We start from the raw sequence: 12,851 nt of genomic DNA, 5'->3' as shown, positions 1-12,851 counted from the left end.
ACCCCCACAACTGGGAACAGGAAGATACTCAGCATTCTCCTAAATCTGCCATCAGTCAAAGTGTGACTCTGAGAACAGGGGGCATGGCTTGCTGCATGCTGTATGTGTCTATAGACACTCACAGCTAGGTGCAGGAACGCGCGCCTACGTGTTTCTCCTCAGCAGCTGGCTAGCTGATAGGGACACCGGCACTCAGGGAGGGGGGCTAGTGGTTTGGGGACAGCTAGAGAATGAAGAAATTAAAATGTTTAAAAAAGAAACAAGACATTTTAAGCAAGTCTGGCCCTCATAATACAAAAAAATAAAAAAATAAATAAAAAAAAAATCAAGGTTTAATGTCACTTTAACATGTCTATGAGAAAGTTAATGCAGATCATGAAAAATAGAATGTTTTAACACAGTAATGTTTATTGTGTTAAACTATGGTTAACCTTTGTGACTATTCTGCATGCAAATTAATTTAAAGCTGAACTCCACGCAAACAGCTAAACACACAGATGTAAAGGAGAATCCCCCCGCTGTTTCTATTGTATTTCGACAGTAGCCCACTTTTTAGGAACCCCTTCTCGACAGTTTGTTGCAGGGCAAAATGTCTGGGATGAGTAAAGATTTTCTCTGGACTAGACCAATCACTGTCTAAGACAGGTTGTAACAGTTTTTTAGAAAAAAAGTTTAAACAGTTGTATTTCCACTTTTGCAGACAAATTTGAGAAACCCCACTATGTTTGTTATGTGTTCCTATTCAGACAGCACAACTAAAAATAATTTTTAAAAATATTTCTTACCTTTTAAGATGTTTTGTTGTAGCAGTCAAAATGGCGAAATCCCAAATTCTCTGCACCATCACAGTTATCTGTCCTTATAGAAAGACTTAGGACTGAAATTTGTGGATTGCGTTTCTCTCATTAACTTCATTAACATGCAACATGCAATGCAGCTTTTAATCTTTTAACCCTTTGGTAGGACAGGCAGTGTTCAAATATACTTTACAAATTATAACGAAATGAGCTGGCTCACTACAGGTATGCTAATGCACCCCTCACAACCATTCCTAACATTACAAAGAAGGAGAAGCAAGTAGAAATTTTAACCCTTAAGAGGCTAAAAAAATTAAACAAAATAAAATCAATTTAAACTGAGAAGCATTTTTTAAATATTTTTTTAGTGTATGCTATGTGAATGGGCACATGTAAAAAATATAAAATAGGTGTTATCCCAATTTGGCTGCAAAAGTAGAAATACACTTTAAGAGAACCCAGGTTAGTAACCATAGGCATGTCTGAAACGGGTTGCTCCAGGTCAAGGCATGTGTGTACTGCATCAGTAAGGACAGAAAATGTATCCTTGCGTTTTGCAGGTATGTCAGCAGACTGAGACTCATGTACCAAGTTATCAAACACAAACAAAATATCCCCCTCATCATCCACAGCTGCAGCTACTGGGAAATTACTGATTGGACCCTTTAAGGAGATGAATGCTTGCAGCCCTTGCTTTCTGATTCATCTAACATGGCTAAAATTGTCCCAATAAATTAAGATATAGGGGAAGAGAATTCATCCGAAATTTTTTCAAATGTCATTTGGAATGAATTTATGTTGTTAAAATTGAAAAAAAAAACATGCCCCCCAGGGCATGTTTCTGTGGACTGTCAAAAGATGGAAATAAAAATGTCACCTTTTTTTAATGTCATGTTGCTGCTACAAAAATTAATTTGTAGGTCTCATTAAAGTATTTGTCCGAATCCCAAAACAAATTGACTTTCGGACCTGAATCCCAAAAAAACGAAATAATGGAAAATCTGAAATGATTAGAAGGGAGCCCAAGATACATACGTTGGATCCTAGTGAGGGTGTGGCAGTAAAAGAGAGATGCTAACAGGTCCACTCTGTAAACTGGCGTGTGCATACGCAGTGTATCAAGTTGGAAGGAGGTTGAGCAGACTGTGTCCAAACAGGCAATTGGCTCGAAAAATGGCATCAAAGTTAAAATGGTGCTGCCCCTCTTCCCGCTCCCAGCAAGGAGCAGTAAGCACACATCAGCCCTTACTGCAATAGCAGTCCAAGGAAACCCTGCAGTCCCCACTAGCAGGTTAAAGACGGTAGGCAGTAATTATTAAGTCCGATCCACATAGTCTTCATGTAGGCATAGTCCCTAAGTTGTCTTTAGGGTGTCTTACACCAATGGATGCAGCATAGCCCTAGACCTGTAAAGCATGACACAACACACTCAGGCCTCCCCATCCGATTCCTATGAAAATCATAGTTCGATAGATGTTCAGCTTGTCATGGCTTAAAGTGCTTTGTGTTAGCAATGGTAGGCCTAGTTTCTACTGAGATTCAAAGACCAAGGAGGGCTGAGTCTACCTTATCAGCTCTTCAAGAAGATTGGGTTTCAATGCTTCCATTCTTAGGTTGCGACCCACAGTGGTTGCTTTGCTGGCGACAGCTGTTCCCACAGTGCAGTAAGCAGAGTTTGTATGACAGACTTGCTAAAATGCACAGCAGTTGCCACTCTCAGCTAGCAAATGGTGATTGCATGCTACTGATGGTTGTTTGTGCTGAGGAAGAAAGAAAGGACACTTATATCAGCCCTGTGCATCAAGTGTTGGTTACTGCCCAAAGTAGGTAAGTGGAAGCCACTGAATGTAGTGTACTGCTACAAAATAATTTTTTAATTTGTATTATATTTATCAAAATTCTAAACTTAGATTGTACTACAACAGAATTAGGATTCACAGAGCGACAGATCAGCTAAACACACTGAGACATATTTAGCAGTCAGCAAAAGTGTTATATTAAGTGTCTGGAACTTCTCCAACTTTAGAAGGTACAGTTCTAAGACAAAATGATGTGTTGCTGCTTTGAATACCATAAAAGAACTTGCAGATGGACTCTTTCAACATCGAATCTCTTCAGGCCACAGAGCTTTGCTGAGATGATGCCAAGACTTCAATTATTGGAACCCATCATCTGTAATAAAGATAAGTAAATTTGACTTTACATTCTTTTCAATTGTGTATGGATGTGTTGTTTTCCACTAGCAGTATTTTAAGAGGTTTAAAAAATGTATGTGGAATATTTCTTTAACCCCTTTGTGGCTATTTATTACTAATTACATCAAATTCCTTAAACAACCTATTTCAGTAATTTCTTATGAAACCAACTCATGTGCATAATTCTAGAAAATGTCAGTACTACTTAGGCTTTATACCGACACACAATCAGGTTTCAGCCATACTATTTCTACTACTAATATACCAAGAAGTTGAACATGTTATTGGCTACTGTGTGACAATATTAGGCCTTTTATATAAAGTGTATAAATGAAAAACAGACCTTGTTTTATTCTATTAACCAATTAATGTCCACCTGAAATATGTTTTAGTCCCTTCAAAGCATAGAATGACGGAAATTAATTAAAGTGTATGTATAGCCAACACTGTTTCGTTTTGGACAGAGTAGAATATTTGTCCCCATTGGAAAATTTCCCTTCACCTCCTGCTCTTATGACAACTCATTTAGGATTTCCCCTTTCTGTCTTGGTAACAATTGTCATGACTAATACAGGGGTGAATTTCCCAAGTGTGATTAAAGTATAAACAATTGAGGGGAATTTATCAAAACTGGAGCAGAGAAAATCTGGAGCAGTTGCCTAAAGTAACCAATCAGCTTCTACCTTTGATTTTCAAAGCTTAACTGATCAAGCTGAAGAGAGAAACTGATTGGTTGTCTTGGGCAACTGTTTCAAATTCTGTCTGCTCTAGTTTTGATAAATTTCCCCCATGGGGTCTAACCCTTTCACACTCAAAAGTGTTTCCTTTAAATACATTTTTTTTTAATTTAATATGTTTTTATTACATTTTAATTTCATACAATTTACATATTTCATTCTATATAAAAAATGTAATATAGTGCATAAAAAGAACCCAAACGTATATCATATCTACCCATTTCATACTCTCTCCAGATTACATCTACATTCCCATTTGTTCGTTCCTGTCTTTCAAAACTTTCTTTCAAAACTTCCTTTTGGAGGAGTACGAGAGGGACATCTCCCTGTGTCGTTAAGCCTTTCACCTCCGTGTCTTCAAATACTCTCTTCCCTTATCTTATCTTCCCTCCATAATCACTCTAGTGTCTAAACCCATCATATGGGAACCTCTAAACTTTTAACAAATTCCGAATATACCTACTCCCTTCTATTCATCCTCCTTACTACTTCACCACTCATACAGGTCATGTTCTACCTTAACAACTTAAGCTACTAATCCGAGGTCCTATCTATATCCTTAGCCATATGTTCAATACCCCACTATAAATTCTTTATTTCATTTTCCTTAAACTCCTTCTCTTTACTCTATCCTTCTCCCAATGTCTTCCTAAATTCCTCTGTCTGTATATAGTTTACCCAATTTCCCCAAATCTTAAGGAAAATCTCCTTTTTGTCTGAGTCCTTTGCACTTAGCTCCTCCATATATCTTATCTCATCCATTGTGCTAACCCAGTTCTCTAATGAGGGTGGTACCATTGACTTCCAACTCCGCGATATGCAAACCCTGGCTGCCACCAATACGAATCTTAAGATTTCGCTTTTTATCTTTTTTAGGGATCCTGGTATTAGTGACAGTATAGCCATAAAGGGATCTTTTCAGTAAGAAAAAAAAAATAAAAATTCAAAGCGCCAATGATGACCAACAGATGAAAATAAAGTGCAAGCGAGGATAACTAGGAGTTCTGCCCCACTTCAGCCTGGGAAGCTGCAACACTGGGAGAAAAGAAGAGAGAAGGGCGCCCACCCTAGTGTAGATGGTTTTTAATAATGTGAGGTAAAGTACAAGGTAAAAACATACTCACAATGAGAATCAGTAAAATCATATGAAATGAGCCAGAATGATATCTGAATATCAGCTGCACAGATGCCTGTGTATCAACACAGGACTCCTTTTGATGACGCGTTTCCGGGGGTCAGATGTTCTGACAAAGGGGGCGTGGCCCCGGAAACGCGTCATCAAAAGGAGTCCTGTGTTGATACACAGGCATCTGTGCAGCTGATATTCAGATATCATTCTTAAAATATTCCATGAGTAGAATTGAGCAAAGATATTGTCTATCCAGTCTCTAAAGTTAATAGCATACAGTGTGTTAAGTTCTTTCGGAATGTTAACCCCCAGGTATACAATATATTTAGCCTGCCATCTAAATGGATAATTATTCTTTATACTAGTTATTACTTTATCAGTTAGAGATATATTCAAGAATTCTGATTTAGATAGGTTTATTTGGAAATTACTCAATTCCCCATAGTTCTTTAGTTCTTTAAGGATATTAGGTATTGATATTATTGGAGAAGATATTAAGAGTAGGTCATCCGCATATAATGCTATTTTATGCTGTTGTGTTAGAGTGGATATACCTGTAATCGTGGGATTTTTCCTAATAGTTGCCGCTAGTTTTTCCATTACTATAACATATAATAAGGGTGAGAGAGGGCATCCCTGTCGGGTGCCATTTTTTATTGAGAAAGGATCAGATAGTTCCCCATGAACTCTGACCCTTGCATTTGGATGTGTATATAATGCCATCACTTTAGTTATGAAGAATTCTCCCACTCCCATTTTCGCCAGTGATTCTCTAAGAAATGTCCAATTTACTCTGTCGAATGCTTTTTCAGCATCGACTGACAAAAGGCAGAGCGGGACATCTCTCTTTTGTGCTAGTTCTATGAAATCAATGACCCTATTGGTACTATCTCTGGCCTCCCGTCCCAACACAAATCCAGTTTGATCTAGATGGATAATTTTAGGCAATACCTTTTTTAACCTACTGGCCAGCACTTTTGCATATATTTTTAAGTCTAGATTTATAAGGGAGATTGGGCGATAGTGTCCACATTCTGATAGATCTGTTCCAGTTTTTGAAAGCACAGATATATGTGCCTCCATTGTCTGTATAGGTAATGGGCTATCTTCTGTGACTGAGTTACATGCTTTTGTGAAAAAAGGGCTTAGCAGACCTCCAAACTGTTTATAGAATCGCGCTGTATACCCGTCTGGGCCAAGTGCCTTATCGTTTTGTAGTGTGGCGATCGCCTCTTTTATTTATTTTTCTAGGAATGGCGAACTCAGCAATTCACCATCCTCGGGGTTCAGTGTCGGCACATTTGCCTCTTCTATATATTTCCTCACTTTACCTACAAAATTATCCCTTGGCATTTCGGTATGTTTACCTCGTAGTGCGTATAGGGATGCATAATATTTATGGAAAAACTCTAGTATCGATGATGGTGAATGCTGCATGTTCCCCTATCCATCCTTAATTTGTACTATTTTGGTATTGGATGTCCTTGGGTGGATTTTCCTAGCCAATAACTTTCCACTTTTCCCTCCCTCCTCATAGTATCTTTGTTTTCCTTTTATCTCTAGCTATCAATGATTGTTGGTCGAGAATCTTGCGAATGTCCCTTCTTACCTCCCTCAGTTGAGTGGAGGTTTTTATTGTTACACTCGCCTTATTCATCCCCTCTAATTTAATTTCGCAAACAGTCCCTTTTAATATACCCGCCCTTTCTTTCTTCAGTCTGGCACCATGCTTAATCAATATTCCTCTTATAACACATTTAATTGCCTCCCATTGAATAGGGTTTGGTGTAGTGTCATCTTGATGGGCCCTTATAAAATTTGTAATAGTAATGGTTATTTCCTCTTGGCATACTATATTTTTAGCAAGTTATCATTCAATCTCCAATTTCCCATATTTCTACGTGTTTTCAATTTTTAATGACAAACATACCAGTGCATGGTCCGACCACAATATCGATTCTATCTCAATCTCTGGGGCACAATCCAATAGCTTCTGGTGTATCCAGACATGATCTATCCGGCTATATGAATTATGTACCAAAGAGTGATAAGTAAAATCCTTTTTCATGGGATTCAATATTCGCCAACCATCCACCAGTCTCATATTATCCATTTTATTTTTAAGGTTTTTTTAAAGCCCCTTCTATTGTGTGTGGTTTCCCGGTGGTATCTAATTGATTGCCCAGTATTAAGTTCATGTCTCCCATTACCATACTTAAACCCACTCCAAATTTTTGAAATCTGGAGAGTGCCCATATACAAAACTTGTGTTGTCCCTTATTTGGTGCATATATGTTCGCAAGTGAGTACATTTGGTTCATATAAAAAAATTTCAAAAATATATATCTCCCTTTTTCATCTATAACTGTGTCTTTTACATCTAATCGTGCATTTTTGTGAATCCCTATTGATACCCCCTTTGCTTTCTTATCCGGGTTTGTGCTATGTATCCAAGTTTGTGTAATTTTTATCTTTAATAACCGGATTTACCCCTGTTTTAAAATGTGTCTCCTGTAGACATAAAATATCCACTCTTTTCTTGTGAAAGTGATATAAAACCTGGAATTGTTTTTCTGGCACATTGCATCCTCTCACATGGAATGTTACCACTGTTAACCTATTCATTTAAATTTTACTTGTTGCTCCGGATACAATATACATAAGACCTGTGCATTACATTCATACTTCCATACATTACTTTCACCATAACATTCATCTCCATTTGTTCCTTTGTTATAATCTTGCATGTAGGACATTTTCTTTAAGCTCCTACACATACCACGCAAGAAAGTCATATTAAATGGACTTCTTGTCTAGTGTTCTAGCCTTATTTCATTTCTTAGGAACTTCTCGGGGTCTAACTACTGTCCATCCTCTTTTTGGGGGTTCCTCACCCTTATTTAAGTCAATTGGCCATTCCGGTAATTGTATTGGTGGTAGTTCCAGGGTGTCTAGAAATCTTGGTAAGTCGTCTATTATCCTGAATATTGCTGTTTTTCCATTTCTACTTGCTGTTAGCTGAAAAGGGAAACCCCATCTGTATCTTATTTCCTTTTCTTGTAGGATTCCTAATACAGGTTTCAATGCCCTTCTGAGCGCCAGCGTTTGTTTTGAAAGATCAGGAAATATATTTATCTCCTGTTTTCCATATCATCTATTTTGTATATCATGTCTTGGAGCAGTGAGGAATGGCTGTTGATAACTTGCTGTTGTATCTCCACTCTGGAAGTACATACATCCAAACTTTCCTCCAGGCCTTTCTCCTATACTTGTGATGTCTGCTTTTAAGTCCTTTTATTTCTTCTTTTATATGTCATTTCCAGTCTGGTGATATATCTTTCCATATCCTCTTTATTTGGGAGGGATCTCAGACATTCTCCTATATCCTGGTGTCTTCCACCCTCTTGTTCCTTCTCCTGTACTTGCATATTTCCAACTGTGAAACTGCCTGCACTCTGCTCTATCTCCTTTTGCATCCCTTCTCTCCCCCTGGGTAGTGTTCCAGCATGTATTTCAGCATGTGTATGTGCATGTACAATTCCTTCCTGCATTATACAATCATGCCCCTTGCAGTTCCCTTTAGCGGGAGATATCAATGTCCCTTGCTTAGAACTATCTTCTAATGACAATCTCGGTCGAGTACCTGAGAAATAAGATCCAATCCTTGGCGTGGAGCTTCTATTCCTTGTTGTCATCTCTGGCGATGTCTGCTGTATTGCAATTTTCTGATGCTGCTGTTTTTTTCCTTTTCCTCCATCTGCCGTGTTATATAGCTCTGGTGAAGAATGGGGGAGACAGGAGTTGTTCCACTAATGCTCAGCTTATCTTATGCCTCAGCGGTGTATATCCGATGGGGGCCACAGGGAGAGATTGTTGAAGCGGAGGAGAGAGGGTCCAGGGCTGGGGGAGAGTGCAGAGAGCGAGGGGGAGACGACTCGGGGCTATGCGGGCAGGAGAGGCCGGAGGAGAAGCGAGAGGAGACGGGGAAGCAGCACGGATGAGTCGGCGTGTCTAGCCATTGCTATTCCGTGATGTGTCGGGCTTGTGGGCGGAGTCAGGGTCCGGTGTCCTACGTCATCGGCACGCTATGTCCCCAATAGTCAAATAATGCTTTAAATACATTTAAAAAAAACTTTGGGCTTATCCCTGACTGGCTTATCCCTGACTACAGACATTTATAATATCTTCTATACTGGCTATTTCAAACTGGTGGTTTTTTTTTGCGCCCTCTCACTTATGATTTGTTGCCCTTAGCCAATTTAAGGATTTCAATAAAATAAGAGCCAAGCTGTTCTCCAGGTGATAAATGTTACACTCACTTACATTATTTTGATTTATATGATCAATTGCCGTAACTTGCAATTAATATAATTTAATTTAAAAGTTCTAAAATCTTTTATGGAGTTATATCAGTATGGCCCTACACATCATGTGGCCCTTTGAAGATTTATTCCACTCAATTCAGCCCACTGCTTCTTTTGAGTTTGACATGCCTGCCCTAAACAAATCATGTTTTGCTCTGGGTTGTACATTTTATATATCGAAACATAGATCTGAACTGTATAGCTTATTGGTGAAAAGAGATTTGTCTAAAAATCTCATGCCATTTTGTTGTGGTTCCCCAAAAATATATATACATTGGATATAAAAAGTCTACACATCCATGTAGAAATGCCAGGTTTTTGAGATGTAAAAAAAAATCAGACCAAAATAAGTCACTACAGAATGTTTTCCACCTTTACGGCCGGTTCACACCACAAATGGTGTGTTCCAGAGCGGTCAGCCTCCGGAACGCACCGTATTGCAACCCGGCCAACTCCCTGCATCAGGGGCAGGAGGGGGCGTGGCAAATAGTGCTGGCAGCATTTTTGCAGATCACACTGGACTGGAATGTAGGAACTAATGTGCCAAGCGTTCAGGTGCGGGCGATCGCACAGCAGGTGGGGGGTGTGTGGCTGCAGTGCCATGACTTTAATGCACCACCCCGCCCCTGAACGAAGGGAGCCGGCCGGGTTGCGATACAGTGTGTTCCAGTGGCTGACCACTCTGGAACACACTGAAGGTGACCTGTAATCTGTTTCATTCAATTAGAAACAAACTGAAATCTTTGAAGGTGGGTGGGGGGACTTACAATAACATGGTTGCATAAATATGCACACCCTTAAACTAATACTTTTTGAAGCACCTTTTAATGTTATTACACCATTCAGTCTTTTCTGGTAGGAGTCATGGCATGGCACATCTTGCCTTGGGAAACCTTGTCCGCTATTCCTTACAAAAGAACTCCAAATCTGTTGGACTGCGAGGGCATCTCTTGTGCACAGCCCTCTTTTGGTCACCCCTCAGATTTTCAATTGGATTCAGGTCTGGGCTGTGTATGGGTCATTCCAAAACTTTGATCTTCTGGTTAAGCCATTATTTTGTTGATTTGGAGGTATGCTTTGGGTCGTCATGCTGAAAGGTGAAATTCCTCTTATTCTTCAGCATTTAAGCTTTGAGACCTGAAGGTTTTTTTCCAAAACTGACTCATATTTAGAACTGTTCATAAGTCCCTCCACTTTGACTAAAGCCCCAGTTCCAGGTGAAGGAAAACAGCCCCAAAGCATAATGCTGCCACCACCACCATGCTTCATTGTGGTTATGGTGTTCTTTTAAAGATGCAGTTTTGTTTTTGCACCAAACATGCTTTTTGTAATTATGGCAAAAGAGTTCAATCTTGGTCTCATCGGACCATAAGACATTTTCACACATGCTTTTGTCAGATTTGATGTAGGTTTTTGCAAAATGTAGCCAGGTTTGGATGTTTTTCTGTAAGAAAGGGCTTTCGTCTTGCCACCCTACCCCACAGCCCAAACATGTGAAGAATAGGGAAGATTGTTGTCACATGTAATACACAACCAGTACTTGCCAGAAATTCATGCAGCTCCTTTAATGTTGCTGTACGCCTCTTGCAGCTTCCTGGAGCAGTCTTCTTCTTGTTTGTTCATCAGTTATGGAGAAACCACCAGTTCTTGTTAATGTCACTATTGTGCCATATTTTCTCCACTTATTGATGACCGTCTTCACAATGTTCCGTGGTATATCTAATGCCTTGGAAATTTTTTGTACCTTTCGCCTGACTGATACCGTCTAACAGTGAGATCCCATGATGCTTTGTAAGCTCTTTGCGGACCATGGCTTTTGCTGTAAGTGGCAGAACAATTCTTCTAGAACAGCTTATATGGGCATATTCAGATTCACTTTAATTGATTGCAAGTGTGTACTGACTACTTTTTAACATCAGTTTGAATGTGATTGGTTAATTCTGAACACAGCCATATCCCTAATTATAAACACTTACGCAGTCACATTATTTTTTATCCCCACTAAACAATTTCAGTTTGTCTATTAAATAAATTGTATAGATTATAGATCACATTAAAGGTGGAAAAATTTTTTTCTTACATCTCAGAAACCTGCCATTTTTACAGGGGTGTGTAGTTTTTGTATATCCAAAAAAATATATATATATTAGGGCTGTGGAAATTAAAGATTAATTTCTCGATTAATCGTTAAACTTTTTGATCGATTAAAATTAATTTGATCGCTAATGAAAACGCTTACCTCTCCGCCAACTTCCGGGAGTCCCGTCGGGGAAGGGGGAGGAGTCCGGTGACGTCGATGTCCGTGACGGCTAACGAAGGGAAGGGGTGGAGTCCGGTGACATCACCGGACTCCTCCCCCCTTCTTTAGCCCACGGAGCCACTTGGGCCGGTGAGTTTGCCCAAGAAACTTTCTACATGAGCACCACTAATCCAGCATGTTATTATTCTGATTTGCCCCACTCAAGCGGCTAGGTATAGATTGGGCATGTTTCAGTGTAATTGTCAATTAGGTCCAGTCAGTACTCCTCCCTCTTCAGAGACAGTTGTGCTGCAGGGCGCGGTGTGTGTGTGATTGACGTGATGGAAAGTGAGCGGGTCACTGTCTTGTTCCTGGACAGATGGTGCTTCAATACATACAGAGCCTGTACAATCTAAGCTTGGCAAGTTAAAGTGGGACTGAAGCCAAAACTTTTTTTTATAGTTTTGGAACCCCTGTTAACCCCTTCATGACTGAGCTTGTTTTTAGTTTCTGTCACACATGACTGTCACACTTTTGACATTTTTGCTGTGGTATTCTTCCACGTCAGTAATATACTTTCTTACAAAGTGCACCCACACATATTATATATTGTTTTTTAGAAGACAGATAGGGCTATATATTTATATCACATATGTGTACCTAACGCCTCACTTAGGACAAATAAAATATAGAAAAAAAGAGGAAAAAACACATTTTCCCCAGTTTAGATTTGTAGTATTTATTAGAAAAACCGGACAGCTATAAAAAAAATGCAATAAATACATTCATTTATTTGTGCTTTGTTTGGAAAAACCGCACATTCCTAGGATTTTAGACATTTTTCTGTACTTCTCAGCCTAAAACTAAAACCTAACATTTTAATCTTTTTTTCTCTTAAAGCTAAAAGTGGTCACCTGGCATACAATGTCACTGTCACTAAGTGTCACACTTAGCTACAATAACATACTTTGAACATCACTGTCATGAGGGGGTTAAAATATTTTTATCCCCTTAGGGTGAAAAACAAATCTGCAGCTCAGCTGCAGATTCAGTGTAAGGGGTTAATTTTTATATAAATTATGGTATAAAAATATATTTAAATATATCATTTTTATTTGTTACATTTGTTTTCATTTTTTTACACTTTATTTTATTTTTACACTTTTCACTATTTTTTTTTTAAACATTTTTATGTTATTTAATTATATCAAGCAGTCTTTGTGAATTCATCTCACTATTACTGCTTGATAATTTAGTTAATTATTTTTTGGTTATTATTAGGCTGCTTCAAACTTAAGAACAGCCAATAATAACCTTAGTGACACTGATCCTGCAGCATTCCAGGATCAAATGTCAGTAACGGTTTTCTGATCGTTCCAACAACGATTAG

Source organism: Nanorana parkeri, unplaced genomic scaffold, assembly GCF_000935625.1.
Source record: "Nanorana parkeri isolate BGI_ZX_2015 unplaced genomic scaffold, ASM93562v1 scaffold1391, whole genome shotgun sequence".
Lineage (NCBI taxonomy): Eukaryota > Metazoa > Chordata > Amphibia > Anura > Dicroglossidae > Nanorana > Nanorana parkeri.
Note: the sequence above shows the minus strand (reverse complement) of the source record.